General features: G+C 46.7%; 2 long non-coding RNA genes across 2 annotated transcripts; one reads left to right on the forward strand and one right to left on the reverse strand.

Moving 5' to 3' along the window:
* The first annotated feature begins 3721 nt into the window (after window positions 1-3721).
* LOC125753643 (uncharacterized) lies at window positions 3722-7738 on the forward strand. Its single transcript, XR_007405935.1, has 2 exons — window positions 3722-4902; window positions 6699-7738. It is a non-coding gene; the product is annotated as an uncharacterized LOC125753643 (long non-coding RNA).
* On the reverse strand, window positions 6880-9149 carry LOC125753644 (uncharacterized). The gene is made up of 2 exons (XR_007405936.1): window positions 8884-9149; window positions 6880-8378 (listed from the first exon to the last, which is right to left on the reverse strand). It is a non-coding gene; the product is annotated as an uncharacterized LOC125753644 (long non-coding RNA).
* Window positions 9150-16963: the final 7814 nt, after the last annotated feature.

Raw genomic sequence — 16963 nt, forward strand, 5'->3', positions numbered from 1 at the left:
TAAGTAATCTCTATATCCAGGGTGGGACCCGAACTCACAACCCCGAGATCAAGAGTTGCATGCTCCACCAAGTGAGCCAGGCAGGTACCCCAGAATATTTCTTATTAACTGCAGTTTTTGTTAAGGTAGTAAAATACAGGATAACATTCTGGCATAGTGTGTTCAAAACTTAAATAAATATAATATAAAACAAGCCGGTTGGGGCACCTGAGTGGCTTAGTCAGTTAAGCATCAGACTCTTGATTCTGGCTCAGGTCTAGTCCTTTTTTTTTTTAAGATTTTATTTATCCATGAGAGACACACACAGAGAGACAGAGGCAAAGACAGGCAGAGAGAGAAGCAGGCTCCATGTAGGGAGCTCAATGTGAGACTCGATCCCAGGACTCCAGGATCACGCCCTGAGCCGAAGGCAGGCATTTAACTGCTAAGCCACCCAGGCATCCCAGGTCTGATCTTAGAGTTGTGGGATTGAGCACCTTGTAGGGCTTGGTGTGGAGTCTGCTGGAGATTGTCTCTCTCTTTGCCTTCTCCCTTTGGCTCATGAAGAAAAAGAAAGAAAGAGAGAAAGCAAGAAAGCAGGAAAGCAAGAAAGAAGAAAGGAGAAAGAGAAAGGAAGAAAAGGAAGAAAGGAAAGAAGGAAAAGAAAGAAAGGGGGAGAAAAGAAAGGGAGGGAGAGAAGAAAAGAAAGAAAGGGAGGGGGGATCCCTGGGTGGCGCAGCGGTTTAGCGCCTGCCTTTGGCCCAGGGCACGATCCTGGAGACCCGGGGTCGAATCCCACATCGGGCTCCCGGTGCATGGAGCCTGCTTCTCCCTCTGCCTGTGCCTCTGCCTCTCTCTCTGTGTGTGTGACTATCATAAATAAATAAAAATAAAAAAAAAAAAAAAAGAAAGAAAGGGAGGGAGGGAGGAAAAGAAAAAGAGAGGGAGGGAGGGAGGAAAGGGAAGGAGGGAGGGAGGAAAGGGAAGGAGGGAGGGAGGGAGGAAGGGAGGGAAGGAAGGAAGGAAGGAAGGAAGGAAGGAAGGAAGGAAGGAAGGGAGGAAGGAAGGAAGGAAACAGGAGGCTGGGGTGCTTGGCTGGCCCAGTAGGCCCAGTTGCACCCAGTAGAGCATGCGACTTCTTGATCTTGGGGCTATGAGTTCCAGTCCCACATTGGGTGTAGAGAGATTACTTAAAAAAATATATTGGAAAAAAAATATCTTGGGGTGCCTGGGTGGGTCAGTCACTTAAGTGCCTACCTTCAGCTCAGGTCATGATCTCCGGGTCCTGGGATCCAGCCCTGAGTCAGGCTTCTTGGTCAGCAGGGAGTCTGTTTCTCTTTCTCGCCCCTCCCCACTGCTCATTCTCTCTCTTTCTCAAATAAATAAATAAAATCTTTAAAAAATAAATAAATAAAATTTTTAAAAATCTTAAAAAACAAAAGCAAACCAAAAAAAGCAGGCCCAAGAGAATTGGGTATATAATCACAAGAAAGAGGAAAATATTATTATTTTTTTTTTTTGAGGAAAATATTATAAACACATTTTTTCAGTTTGTTTTAGCAACAGCACTGCAATGAGTAGTTTTGCAACTATATATTTTGGATACCTTAGAGATTCTTTCCAGATAACTAGTAGAGATAGAACTGACAAGTTAGAAGATACTAGTAATTTCAAGGCTTAATTTCTCTCCAAAAAGCCTCTTCCAATTATTTTGTATTTCTAGAAGTAATTCCTAAGAAAGCCCCTGCCCAACAGTGGGGGTATTCATTTGCTATAGTCTGATAGTAATAAGAGAATGTTATTTCAAATGGTTTTATTTTCACTTCTTTGAGTATGAAGGATGTTAATTAAACATTTTCTTTTCTTCATTAGTTTCATTGTTTTGATTCATCTGCTTGCTCACATCGTCCATCTTTCTCTTTGGTGACATATGCTTTAGAAAAGTCCTTTGATGTTGAGGGTATTTGTCTCTGTTGCCACATGTCTGGAAAATTTATTTTCCAATTTTGTCTTTTGCCTTTAAGTATGTTTTATTTATTTATTTATTTTTTAAGTATGTTTTATTTGTGGTTTTGGACATATAGAAATTTTTCATTAAAAAATTAAGTCTAGGGGAGCCTGGGTGGCTCAGTGGTTGAATGGCTGCCTTTGGCTCAGGGTGTGATCCCAGAGTCCTGGGATCAAGTCCCACATCAGGCTCCCTGCAGGGAGCCTGCTTCTCCCTCTGCCTGTGTCTCTGCCTCTTTCTCTGTGTCTCTTATGAATAAATAAATAAAATCTTTAAAATAAATTTTTTTTAATTAATTCTAGGAGCGAGCACCTGGGAAGCTCAGTTAGTTAACTGAGGCTAGGTTTCAGCTCAGGTAGTGTGATCTCTGGATCATGAGATAGACCCCCCTCCCCATTCCCCACCCCATCCCTTGTTGCCTCCACACTCAGCAGGGAGTCTGCTTCAGTTTCTCTCTCCCTCTCCCCCACTCACTGTCTCTCAAATAAATAAATAAATCTTAGGGAAAAAAAATGTCTGCAGATGCTAAGTTTCAGTAATGTCCCTTTATCCATGATTTCACTTTCTGGGGTCTTATTACCTGCTGTCAACTGTGGCCTGGGAGGAGGTGACCCTCTTCAGAGATAATGTCAGAAGGTCAACAGTAGTCTAAGGCTATGTTACGGCCCATGTCATTCACCTCACTTCTCATCACGTATGTAGGCTTTTTAGCATCTCACATCATAAGAAGGGTGAACCCAGTACAGTAAGATATTTTGGGTTTTGTTTTTTTTTTTTAATTATTATTTGTTAAGATTTTATTTATTTATTCATGAGAGAAACAGAGAGAGGCAGAGACACAGGCAGAGGGAGAAGCAGGCTCCATGCAGGGAGCCCAACGTGGGACTCAATCCCAGGTCTCCAGGATCAGGCCCCAGGCTGAAGGTGGCGCTAAACCGCTGAGCTACCCGGGCTGCCCACAGTAAGATATTTTGAAAGAAAGAGATCACATTCACATAACTTTTATTTATGTTATATTATTTTTTTCAAATTGTATATTTTAATAATTGTTCTATTATTAGTCATTGTTGTTAATCTCTTACTGTGCCTAATTTATAAATTAAACTTATAAAATAAATCACAGGCATGTGTGTATAGGAAAAAACATAGCATAGGTAGGGTTTGGCACCATCCCTTTCAAGCAACCACTGGGGGTCTTGGTAAGTATTCCCCGCAGATAAGGGGGAACTACTGTATAAATGTAAGAATAGGAATTTTTCAAGAGGGAAGTAACTTAATCTGGGAGGAAAGGCTGAGTGTGGCAAGATCCCTACCAGGTTCACACTGGAATTCCTGTCAGAAGTTGGGAATGAGTGGGGTGCCTGGGTGGCTCAGTGGTTGAGCATTTCTGCCTTTGGCTCAGGTTGTGATCCCAGGGTCCTGGAATTGAGTCCCTCATCAGGCTCCCCACAGGGCATCTGCTTCTCCCTCTGCCTGTGTCTCTGCTTCTCTTTGTGTCTCTCATGAATAAATAAATAAAATATGAAGAAGAAGAAGAAGAAGAAGAAGAAGAAGAAGAAGAAGAAGAAGAAAAGAAGAAGAAGAAGAAGAAGAAGAAGAAGAAGAAGAAGAAGAAGAAGAAGAAGAAGAAGAAAAGAAGAAGAAGAAGAAAAGGAGGAGGAGGAGGGAGGAGGAGGAGTTGTTGGGAGTGAGGGATGGAGAGATGGAGGGAAAGAAGAAGGCAAAGGGGAAAAGGAACAAAGGAAGGAAGGATCTATATGGCAGGTGAGGGCCTGGCCACACCCAGCGTAGAGATCTGAAGATGTCTTAGATCTATCTTGTCGGGTGATGGAGGAGGGAAGAAGCCTGCTGTGGCCAGGAAGACCAGATTATGTCATCCCCAAGCCAACCCAGTGTCTGAAACATCCAGAGAAAGGGACAGAACCTCCACAGGGGGCTGTCCTTGGACCCACGCGAGGGCACATCCATCTAATCTACTAGACCGGCAGTCTTTTTTTTTTTTTTTTTTTTTTTTTTTATGATAGTCACAGAGAGAGAGAGAGAGGCAGAGACACAGGCAGAGGGAGAAGCAGGCTCCATGCACCGGGAGCCCGATGTGGGATTCGATCCCGGGTCTCCAGGATCGCGCCCTGGGCCAAAGGCAGGCGCCAAACCGCTGCGCCACTCAGGGATCCCTAGACCGGCAGTCTAACCACCACACTGGAAGTTCTGCTGAATCAAGGTCAGGGTGTGGAAACCAGGTCAAAGGCAAGTCCTCGGGTTATCCATCCCCAGGGAGAGAGGGGTGCTGCCCAGAGGAGCTTGTTCCTGTTGCTCACCCTACAAAGACTCCCAAGTTGTTTTCCTGTTTACCAAGCTGGAACTTTAAAAATCACTCCAAAGTCCTTAAACTTGCCTTTCTCCTACATCCAAAAGTTGAAAAAAACAAAAAACCCTCAAGCAAGCTTTGTCTGTGATTTGTTAAAATTGTCTTCTGAGTCTTCAACATTGTGTTTAGTGTTTTTGCATAGCTGAATTCGAAAACAAAGGTCAGAAGCCTTCTTTGTAACTTACTGCAGACATTTCAAAAGAACAATCAATCTTTGGTTTAACACTAAGAAGTTACAGAAATAGACCAGTTTGGTCACTGGCTGCTTAAAATGGAAAAGCCAAAGGTTTTCCGGGAGGAAACAAAAGGACGTGAGGAGTCTAGACTCTGACCACTGAGTGTGTGTGTGTCACAGTGTGATTGAAAGTTTTGGGGGGCTTGCTCGGCGCTATCTAAATCCGGTGAGCGTTTTGGGGTGTGGAGGAGCAGGATCTTCAGCTGCTCGGCTGTTTCTGAATGAAGGCATTTCCCGGTGGGTGGATTTGCACGGGAAGAGTGCGTGCATGGGGCAGCCGGCTTCGTGCAACCCTGCCTGTGTGGACAGAGGGTGAGTGTGTGTCCCTGGGGCTGGCATTCCGTGTTACCCGGCAACCCAGTGTGTCCGGGTGTGTTCCCCCAGCGCTCTCCCCCCTGCTCAAGTCCATGGGCGCAGCCCGCTTGGAGGGCGTCTGGGCTGTGACCGTGCCCACGTGATCAGGTCTGTGACAGCCCGTGTCCGGCCTCGGAGATACACGCACAAAGCTCAAGCGGTGCATGGCTGGGGTTCTCCCGAGCTGCTGCCTTTGGAGATTGTGGCTGAAACGGGGTGTTTCCACTTGGCCACGTGCGTGCAGACCTTTCTGTGTCTGAGTGCCGGACCATGTAAGGCTCCAGGAGGACTCTCTGCCTGTAAGCTCCTGGCTGCTCCGGGCAGGCTGTGTCCCTCTCTGGGGGCCCGACCGGGGGCACCGGGGGAATTTTGCAACAGCAGTGGCACATGACAGACCCTTTTCACTGTCCTTGCAGGCATCTTTTGAACTCAATACTTGGAACCAGCCCAAAGTCTCTTGGTACTATGGGCAGTGATCCCTCTGGGCAAAAATGAAATGTCTGGAAAAGTAACGAGGCAAGACCTAAGAGTGCCTAAAGCTGGTCCTGAAAGGAATTTTTCAGAAAGGGGGGAGAAGGGGGGTAATTTAAAAATATTTTTGAACAAAGAAAGTGACATCTTTGAAATAATCAAAGAACTTTCTGGGTTGGTTCCTTTAGCGTTCTGTTCTATTTTGGTTCTCAAGAGATCTCTATTTTCATATTAAGGAGGTGAAAAACCGGGTTCAGAAAAGGAGATGATTTGCTCAAGCCTCACAGGGAGGTGGAGACAAGAGTTGAGACTAGAACCCGATCCTGAGGGGTACCCTCCTCTCCCCGGGTTTTCCCAGCCTATTTCTGTTTCTGTTTCTGTTTACATCCGTGTGTCTCTGGGCGTGTCCCCCTCTGGGCTGTGCACAAGCAGGCTCTAGGTGTGTCCCATCTCAGGACTGGCTGGGTGTTTCTCCACTGCAGGGAAATTCCAGGGGGCAGAGCCTGCCCGGGCTGCGGTGAGACATTATTTCCTTGGGAGGAAACCAGCTCTTGGCAGCCAGGAAAGAAACAGTTTCCATTCTGAGAGGGAAGAGAGGAGGGAGGCAGGGAGGAGGCAGGAGGAGGCAGGGAGGAGGGGGAAGGGAGGGAGGAGGCAGGCTGGATGGAGGAGGGGGAACAGAGGGAGGGAGGAGGGACTGAGCCACCCCAGGGCCCACAGGCCCCAGGCTCCCTGAAGCCTCCAGACACAGGTTTAAATTTAGACCTTCTATTCTGGTTCTTGCAGGCCGGCCTGCCCTGAAGCCATAGGGCCCGCCTGTCTCCCCAAGCACCACTGCTCCTCCAGACCAGGTAGGGGGTGGGCCGTGGAGTAAGCGCTTCTCCTGGAGGGGGCAAGCCCTGTCCCAATAAGTGTGAGGTACTCGGGAATGGGACAGAGACCGAGGCCAGAAAGCCAGCACCCTGACTCACATCCAGAACCTGGGGCCCGGGTGTTCTCTAGCCCCACAAACTCCACCGCCAGAAATGATCACGGAGAGTCGGCCACATGGGCACCTGAGATGGGACCTGACATAGGAAACTTGGGCCAGGGAAGGTTGCATTTAGTGCACTGGCAACACGCAACAAAACGTAATGATCATTCCTGTGAAACCACGTCATTGGTCTCTGCTCAGCTGCCCCTCCGGGGTCCGGCCCCTACCTCTTCCTCTCTGCCTCTCACCTGCGGTGCTTTCTCCGGGGGGACCACACTGTCAGCTGACGTGCCACGTATTCCTCTGACAGGTTCCTCTCCAGACTGGAAGATCTGGGAGAGCAGGGGCTTGGTTTTGCTCACTGCTCTGTCCCCCGGGCCTAGAGACGTTGGCTGCGGGAACTCAACATTCGCTATGTGCCAGGCACTGTGTGCTCTAAATGCAGTAACTAATCTTATCCTCACTACAATCCTGGGAGGGTTTTTACCCAAGTAGGAGAATGAAGAAGCCCAGAGAAGTCGAGAATTTGGCCCAAGGACATATGATTTGACCCTGGCAGTCTGTGCTCCTTACACACACCCTTGATCACCATAGTGACTTGGCCCTTTCCACCAGCCTGGCGCAGCCTCTGCTGGGGAATCTACTGCTCTCGCCGAGCTCCCTGTGCCAACCTCAGGAACACTGAGCCAAACCCCTCGCCCCTGCAGCCCACCCAGCCAGCCTGGCCGTTGGACAGGGAGAAGAAGTGCATTCATACTGAGGGGATCCAGAATCTCTCACTGTGAGGAGTTGTTTTTCCTGAATTCCCTGGATCTAAAAGCAGAGCCTCTCAAAAGAATTCAGCTGTCATAAATCCCCTCCCCGGGAGTTGTGCAACAAGGAAGATGGACTCTTTTCACTGGAGAGACGTTTGCTTTGGGATAAGAAATCACAAAGACAGGGGAGCCTGGGTGGCTCAGTCGGTTAAGCATCTGCCTTCAGCTCAGATCACGATCTGGTGTCCTGGGATCGAGCACCGCCTTGGGCTCCCTGCTCAGCCAGGAGCCTGCTTCTCCCTCTGCCCCTCCCCACTGCTCATTCTTTCTCTCTCAAATAAGTAAATCAAATCTTGAAAAAAAAAAAAAAATCACATAAACATATTGTCACAAGACTACCATTCCTCCCATTTTCCTAAGGGCCCATTTATCTTCCCTAAAAGCCATTTGTTTTCCCAGAAAAGCCCCTTTCCCCCTCCTCCTCCCCTATTAGGATGGTATAAAAGCCCCAAATTCTAACCACCTCCTTGAATCACATTTTCCTGAACTCACATGCATGTATGTGAATTAAAAAATCTGTCTTTTCTTTCGCAAATCTGTATTTTGCCAGTTTAATTTGCATGTTCCCAAGAACTGGTTTTCTTCCCAGACAATGCTGAGTTTGATCTGGAAGGAGATACGCTGGTGGTGCCAGTTTTCAGATAGAAGGGGACACGCTTGCCCTGACCAGGATGGATTTGTGCTAATTTTTCTTCCACCTGGTCACTCTACATCCGAGGACACTATAGTCTCTGCAACTGAGTTTCTTTCACACAAAGCTAAAGTATTCAAAACTCCTTCAGTCTCATCAATATGCTTCCTGCTGAAAGGCTCACCAGGAAGAGCCACGGCCCCAAGCTGCGGTCGGCTAGTCTTAGAGGGCAAAGTGAGTGCTCACTCAGGAATTCACCAATGTCTGCAGGGCAACCCTTAGCTCTGTGGGCCAGAGAGGATCCCTTTTGGCAAGACTGACTCACAGTAATCAAAGTCACCAAGTGCTGATGTAAAAACCAGAATGCCATCTTCTTATTTTGCCAGGAAACCTGCCTGGCCAAGATGCTTCCATTGGCAGGTCTGGACAGTCTCTCTCTGGCAGGAAACCATACTACACTGAGATTTCTGGGTGGGCCTGGGATCCATTGGTGTATCTCAGTGGCTCAAAGCAATGAAAGGGTCAGACGTCCATGAAAAGCCCCCTGCCAGACATATGATTTGTTAGGAGAAAGCACCTATTCCTCAGCTCAAAGCTTTTTTCGGAGGATGACGTGTAAACACCAATAAACTCAGAACTGCTCCCAGTGGGAAGAGAGGGCAGCCCATCTACCCAGCCCACCCCCAGGGAGCTTTGGGGAGCACTCATGCCTCTGAGCATCTTTCTGAAGTGTCCCCAGCCAATGGCTGCTGGCCTGCCTGACACACCTGGGAGAGAAGCTGGAGAGGAGAGTTGGTTGGTTGCCAGAGATTTCCACATTAGGGGAGTGACATTTATTATACAGAACCCCAAGGTCGGCTTGGGAAGACAAGGTTCTTGGTTCCCTAACACCTAGATTTGGGGGCTCCACGAAGAGTCTTCTACCCAAAGACCAACCTACCTCTGACCCCCAGCCCCGAATTTGCCTTGCAGCCATTTTTAGAGTTAAGATACAATAGTCCGGTGAGGCCTCTTTTGAAATGCAAATCCACCTAAAGAGGAATACAGACCTATTGAACCCAGGATCCTTGGACTTTTGTAGGTGGGCAAATGAGTTCTAGAACTATTCTGAAAATTCTGGCTCTGTCTGGGTACTCCTGTTTCTATGGAAAGACATTCTTTTTCAACAGACTGCTGGGAAATGACCAGAGAAATAAAAAGGGAAAGAACCAGGAGGAAACTATTTATATGTAGATAGAAGCAATTTCCAAGACAATATTGTTAAAGTAAAAAGCCAGGTGCAGACCTGGAGCCTAACATCTTAGGATTTAAATAAGAAAAGAGGGATCCCTGGGTGGCGCAGCGGTTTAGCGCCTGCCTTTGGCCCAGGGCGCGATCCTGGAGACCCGGGATCGAATCCCACATCGGGCTCCCGGTGCATGGAGCCTGTTTCTCCCTCTGCCTGTGTCTCTGCCTCTCTCGCTCTCTCTGTGTGACTATCATAAATAAATAAAAATTAAAAAAAATAAAAATAAAAAATAAATAAGAAAAGGGAGGGTTCCAGCTCACCTTCCTTTTGGCTTTTGATGTGGTGAGCGGCTCTGGAAGGAAAGAGAAGCTGGTGAAGTTTGAGGTCAGGGGACAGGGAGGGAGAGAAGCTTCTTACCATCATCTCCTTTACGACTTTTGACTATTGGCCCCGGTGCTCAAAGAACAATTGGTGTTTAAAAATTCATGTGGCCTGATACTAAAGTGCAGATGCGCCTGCCTCTAGCTCTCAGACCTAGTTCTGTGCTGGGCCGCTCACCTGCTCGCAGGGCCTCCTCACCAGCCAGGTAGCACTGCACGTCCGCATGCAGAGACCCAAGGACCCTGGCAAGGGACCAAGTGGCGAGTGGGAACGGCACAGAGGGGCCTCCAGCCAGTCTTGTGGCACAGTTCGTGTCTCCGCTTGTACCTCATAATGCCCAGGGGGACTAAAAGGACCACAAGCATTGAAACAAAGCCACTGAGACAGGGAAATGGAGGACTCCATTAAAAATCTGTTTTTTTTTTTTGGGATCCCTGGGTGGCTCAGTGGTTTGGCGCCTGCCTTTGGCCCAGGATCGAGTCCCACGTCGGGCTCCCGGCATGGAGCCTGCTTCTCCCTCCTCCTGTGTTTCTGCCTCTCTCTCTCTCTCTGTCTATCATAAATAAGTAAATAAATAAATCTTTTAAAAAATTGAAAAATAAAAATCTGCTTTTTGGGGCAGCCCGGGTGGCTCAGTGGTTTAGCGCCGCCTTCAGCCCAGGGCCTGATCCTGGGACCCGGGGTCCAGTCCCACGTCGGGCTTCCTGCATGGAGCCTGCTTCTCCCTCTGCCTGTGTCTCTGCCTCTCTCTCTCTCTCTCTCTCTGTGTCTCTCATGAATAAATAAATAAAATCTCAAAAAAAAATCTGCCTTTTGCTCTTTTTCCTGCTTCCATCTTGCTAGGACTTGCATCCCCACCTCACTCGACACATGCCCCATGATGCAAATAGTGTATGTCTTCCTTATAAAGAGCAAGGAGTCCATGATTTCTCTGGAATAGTTCCACCTAAGGAAGGGCCAGGTGAGAATGACCGGAGGGAGGCCACCATATCCATATTCCAGACCACCAGCGAGACATCTCAACACCAAGACCCCCTGGTTCCAAGGAATGACACCCAGGCCCTTTGTTCTAACTGGACCCTGGATGCCTGAGAAGACCCATACACCAGACCACCTCAATAAAAACCCCAGACCCTGAACACAGACAGGGCTCTCTCCTCTCCTTTCTGAGTCTCCTAGACACTCTGCACCTGCATACGCTCTCTCTCCCTTCAGTAAATTCTGCTTTTGTCTTCTGCTGGCTCACGTTTGATTTCTATCCTGGGAGAGGGTGGTTACCCTCTTGTCTGGTCCTGAGGGAACCCTCCGGGTCCCCAGCCCTGGCCCAGTGGCATCCCCAGCAGGGTGCCATGTGGGCCAACCCCAGCAGATGGCAGCGTGTAGCCGGCCTGCTGTGGAAAGGTGCCAGCTACACACAGCACAAGAGAGGGGGGCGGGAGAGAGGACTGGCTGGGTGACTCTGAGGGTGGCAGGCTTGGTGGGCAGGAGTAAGCAGGTTCCGTCATCTTTTCTGTTCCATAGGCCACTCTGGAGTCTGGTGAGGCCTTTGGATCCTTCTCAGAGTGAGATTTTTATTTGTTTGTTTATTTGTTTTGAGGTAATCTCTATATCCAATGTGGAGCCCGAATTCACAACCCAGAGATCATGAGTCACAAGCTCCACCGACTGAGCCAGCCAGGCACCCACCCTTTAGAGTAAGACTTTTAAATGCATAAAGTAAAAACTACTCACTCGAGACTACAAAGGAAGCAAATTATATTGAAATACAATATAGTGGTGGGTGGGCCTGGTAACTATTATGAGTTTGAAGTCATGATGAGAGTAGATGATATTCGACGTTGGCAACAGCTGTAGTGTGATTTTAAAAAGAGCTGTGACTCCCACTAGGGACAAAGTCCCAGGAACGGCCTCTGCTACTGTGCTGTGATGTATACGCACACAATTGAAGGAAATGCTAGATTTCAATGAAAGATTAGCGAAAATAGACATGTAAATTTTTCCCTGCCCAAGAGCATGGACTCCCAGAACCTTCCTCACAGGCTAAGAAACTGAGGAGTGAAGGTTTGAAGGAGCACCAAGTGGGGAAGAACAGATGGATTTCTAGCCCATCTCCCCAAACCAGTGTATACTTCTGCTACTCAAAGTGAGTGTCAGCTACATTCCTCAAGCCCATTCACGTTGGATAAGACTGTGTGACTGTATCTAGTCAATGGATAGTAAGAGCACCCAGAGTTATTCCGTTTCTCCTCCCTGGACCAAGTTAACCCTAAACAAACAAATGAGCAAACAAAAGAAACAAACTCATTTCACTCTTTCTCCAAAAAGAACCCCATTTGTTCTAGTACATTGTTCACGGTAATGTATGGTGGAGTCTGCCTCAATTGTTCTGAGTCTCTGAAATATTATGTAAAGCTGAACCCACTGCTGATCTTCACTAAAAACAAAGCATGAGCAGGAAATAAACCTTTGTTGTATTAATTACCTGAAAACAACAACAACAAAAAAAGTAAGTTGGCAGAAACAAAAGTAAAAACAACAAAAATGGGAGTAGCAGGGACACAAGGGAGACCCCTGGGAGGCCCAGGGAGGTGTGGGGACTGGTCTAGCTTCTGCCAGGATACTTTGCCCCAGCTGGAAGCAGGTGTGAAGTTTACAGGAGTGGATGCCCCGCCCAACACCTCCAGGCCCTCTGGTGACAAATGAAAAATCAGGGCCTGGCTGGGAAGACTGGTCAGGGCTCCTCACCCCTCATTTCTCCATCTCCCCTTCAACACCTCCCCAGTTGACTTCACTCTTGGGGAGACTATGCCTGAGTACCTGGAATCGGGAAACCTAGAAATCCTCCAGGAGCTTCCTCCCTTCAAAAAATAGTTCGTTTCACCTCAATGGCCAACAGGGAGGAGATCGAGGGAAGCTCTTTCCTCTGCTAATGCTTCAATCCTAACAGACACTCCAAGTCTTACTAAAAACACAGGGGTTCCTGGGCGGCCCAGTTGGTTAAGCATCAGACTCTTTTTTTTTAAAATATTTTATTTATTTGTTTGTTCATTCATTCATTCATTCACGAGAATGAATGTCTCAGTTCATGAGAGACACACGGAGAGAGAGGTAGAGACACAAGCAGAGGGAGAAGCAGGCTCCATGCAGGGAGCCCAACGTGAGACTCCATCCCAGGACTCCAGGACCATGCCCTGGGCTGAAGGCCAGCGCCAAACTGCTGAGCCACCCAGAGATCCCCATGCAACAGACTCTTGACTTCAGGTCAAGATCTCAAGGTCATGAGATCAAGCCCCACATGGCTTCGGATTCTCTCTCTCCCTCTTCCTCTGCCCCTCTCCCTGCTGGAGCTTTCTCTCTCTCTCTCTCCCTCTCTCAAAAAAATAAAAAGAAATCAAAAGAAAAGCACAGGCCCAAGGGAGGTGGGTGGGAGGATGGGGTACCTGGGTGATGGGCAATGAGGAGGGCACTTGATGGGATGAGCACTGGGTGTTATACTAGTGTTGGCAAATTGAATTTAAATAAATAAAAAAACCATAATGAAGAAAGAAGAAAGAAAGAAAGAAAGAAAGAAAGAAAGAAAGAAAGAAAGAAAAGAGAAAAGAAAGAAAAAGAAAAGAAAGAAAAGAAAGAAAAGAAAAGAGAAAAAAGAAAAGAAAAGAAAAGGAAAGGAAAGGAAAGGAAAGGAAAGAAAAGAAAAGAAAAGAAAAGAAAAGAAAAGAAAAGAAAAGAAAAGGAGAAAAAGAAAAGCACAGGCCCAACATGGCAACACAAGGCCAAGTTACCGAACTGGGCTTAATACCTAACCTAACTGCAGTTTGAACCTCCCCCAGAAATGGCAGCCTTAGCCTGTCTCTCTGAAGTTTTTTATTTTTTAGTAATCTCTACAACCAACGTGGGGCTGGAACTTAGGGCCCTGACATCAAGAGGCACCGGCTCTTCTGACTGAGCCAGTGCCACCCCACCCCCCAATTTTCTTTAAGCACCAGTGAGGTAATCCATCACCTGGGCCCTCTGCATTACCCCCACCACAAGGAACAGGAGACAATCCTCCTAAAAGACCCCCTCCCCAGGGAAAGTACCTTGCCTGAAGCAATCCTTTCTTCTGTTTTGCTAATAACTTCCTCACCCCACCCACCTTCCTATAAAAACCTTCCATTTGGTACAACTCTTGGAGGTACCCCTCCCCTTGCTAAATAGGATCCTGCCCAGTTCCTAAATTACTGAATAAAGCCAATTAGAGCTTCACATTTATTCAGTTGGGTTTTTGTTCTTTAACAGTCTGAACCTTGAAAAACAGGGCAGCCAGATGCTCAGTTTACCAGCAGTCTTGTTTTATGTCTCTGTACTTGTCCTTTCAGTTTGCTTATTTGGCTTGTTTTTTCACTTTGTGTTTTAAAAAATTTAAACACATATGAAAGTAAACAAAGTGGATGCCCATTTACCCCCTCACCCAGATTCTACAGTTACCAATCATTTGCCACACTGGCTTTGTCTCTTTCTAGCATAATTATTAGTAGTGCCCTCTTTCACTCCCCAAACTCCTGCTTTGGACAACTAAATGTGGTATCTGATCCTAGACAGGATTCTGCACTGGAAGGGGAAAAACTGCTATTAAGAACATCTTCGGGCAGTTCCGGTGGCGCAGCGGTTTAGCACCGCCTGCAGCCCAGGGTGTGATCCTGGAGACCTGGGATCGAATCCCACGTCAGGCTCCCTGCATGGAGCCTGCTTCTCCCTCTGCCTGTGTCTCTGCCTCTCTCTCTCTCTCTCTGTGTCTCTATGAATAAATAAAATATTAAAAAAAAAAGAACATCTTCGGGGGGCGCCTGGGTGGCTCAGTTTGTTAAGTGTCTGCCTTTGGCTCAGGTCATGATTCCAGGGTCCTGGGATGGAGCCCCACCTGGGGTTCCCTGCTCAGATGGGAACCTGCATCTCCCTCTCCTTCTGCCCCTCCCCCTTGCTTGTGCACTTTCTCCCTCTCTCAAATAAATAAATTAAATTTTTAAAAAAGTCTTTGGGAATGTCTGGGTGGTTCAGTGGTTAAGGGCCTGAATCTTGATTTTGGCTCCAGTTGTGATCTCATGAGTCACGAGATTGAGCCCTGTGTGGGGCTCCGCGCCAAGCATGAAACCTGATTGGAACTATCTCCTTCTCCCTTTGCCCTACCCCACCTTGTGTTCTCTCTCTCTCAAAATAAAATAAAATAAACAAAAAGAAATATCTTTGGATCAATTGATAAAGTTGAAATATAAATAGAACAAATACAAATATTATGTCAAAATTATATTTAGTGAAGATAAAAAAATTTTGGTAATGTAGGATAACTGTTATTCTTAGGAAATAAATAAGAGTAAGGGGCCATAATATATGCAACTAGCTTTTTTTTTTAAGATTTTATTTATTATTTATTTATTCATGAGAGACACACAGAGAGAGGCAGAGACACAGGTAGAGGGAGAAGCAGGCTCCATGCAGGGAGCTCAATGTGGGACTCGATCCCGGGACTCCGGGATCATGCCTTGAGCCCAAGGCAGACGCTCAACTGCTGAGCCACCCAGGTGTCCCTGCAACTAGCTTTTAAATGTTTCAGGAAAAAGTATGTATAGGTGTGCCTGGGTTGGTTGAGCATCCACCTCTTAGTTTTGTCTCAGGTTGTGATGTCGAGACTATGGGATTGAAATCTGAATTGGCTCCACACTCAGCAAGGAGTCTGCTGGAGGTTCTCTCCCTCTCCCTCTCCCCCAGCTCATGTGTGTGGACGTGCTCTCTCTCTCTCTCTCAAATAAAGAAATAAACTAAAAAAAAAAAAAAAAGAAAGAAATAAACTTTAAAAAGTATGTATATATACATATGTATATATGAATAGGTATATGTATGTATACAAGTGTGTATTTATGTATGTATATATATATTTATAGAGAGAGAGAGAGAAAGAGGTTGAAAGTAAATAGGGAAAATATTGAAATAGGCAACTCTGAATAAAAGATATAGGAGTATCTTATATTATTTGTATTCTTGCAACTTTTCTGTATGTTTGGAATTATTTCCAGAAAACTTACCAAAAGACAGATATTAGCAAACTGAAGAGCACTAGTATGGATGATACATTATTTGACCACCTTACCTAAGATTCATCTAAAGTCTAAAATGGCCAACATGGGTTTAAACTGGAGGTAGTTTCTAGGATTCTGGGCTTAAGGAGTTCCAGTCCCAAAATTTAGTGTTTTGTTTTGTTTTGTTTTGTTTCTTCTCTAACACGCATTTGTATTTGTATGAAAGACTACAGAGAATATTCATAAAATCAGCCTCTATTATTGTGTTCCTATGGAGCCCTGGAACAGGAGCAGCAGGGGTAGAGATGTCTGGATGTGTCCCCCGCCCCAGGACGCTGCTGGTAGTTGGGGGCCACCATGATGAGATGGGGCTCTGCTGCCCTGGGTCCAGCCCAGCCAGTGGGCCCTGAAGTGCTAGAGGCCTGGACACAGGCACTAGAGCCTAGGTGCTCGCCTACAGCGATCTCCTACCTGGGGTATCCCTGCATATGATTGACAGGACACTGCTGAGCACTGGAACGAAAGAGAACATGAATTGACCATCCATATATCCCTCACCCATCACCTAAGCTTTTTTCTTTTTCTTTCTTTCTTTCTCTTTCTTTCTTTCTTTCTTTCTTTCTTTCTTTCTTTCTTTTTCTTTCTTTCTTTCTTTCTTCTTTCTCTCTCTCTCTCTCTCTCTTTCTTTCTTTCTTTCTTTCTTTTCTTTCTTTCAGATTCTATTTATTTATTTGACGGAGAGAGAGAAAGAGCACAAGTAGGTAGAGCAGGAGAGGGAGAAGCAGACTCCCCACTGAGCAGGGAACCTGATGCAGGGCTCCATTCCACAACCCCGAGATCATGACCTGAGCTGAAGGCAGACACTTAACCCACTGAGCCACCCAAGCGCCCACACCTTAGCTTTTCACAAAGGGGTTTAGGGTACATGAGTATTCTGAGGTCCAAGAAAATATCTGGAAGATCTCTACTCCATCACTCCTTTTTCCTTATCCCACTCTGGGTAGGAATTTAACATACCTCCCCTTGTCTCCCAGATGTCTCTACTCAACTGGTGGGTCCCCTCCCCCGCCTCTTCCTTCACCATTGAACTCATATGTATAATAACAAAATCAATGGCCAACATTCACTGATATTTTATGCGCATCTCTTCATTTAATCCTCCCAAGAACCCAAGGAGGTAAGTGCTGTTACCCCATTCTACACAATCTAGAAAACATCAACTAAGTTCTCCAAGCTCCAGAGTGGAACAGGTAGGACAGGAGGGGTAGGGTAGATGAGCTGCACATGGGAGTTGTCCCAGGACCTCGGAGCCCTAAGGTGGAAAGGACACAGAAATGGGATACAGTCCAAGATTTACACATCTCCATGACTACAGCAAGGTGTCCTGAGAACAGACCTGGGAACCAGGCTGCTTGGGTTCAAACCCCAGCTAGCTGATCACTAGCTGAGTGACTTTAGACAAGTGTC

This window comes from Canis lupus, chromosome 25, assembly GCF_003254725.2.
Source record: "Canis lupus dingo isolate Sandy chromosome 25, ASM325472v2, whole genome shotgun sequence".
NCBI lineage: Eukaryota > Metazoa > Chordata > Mammalia > Carnivora > Canidae > Canis > Canis lupus.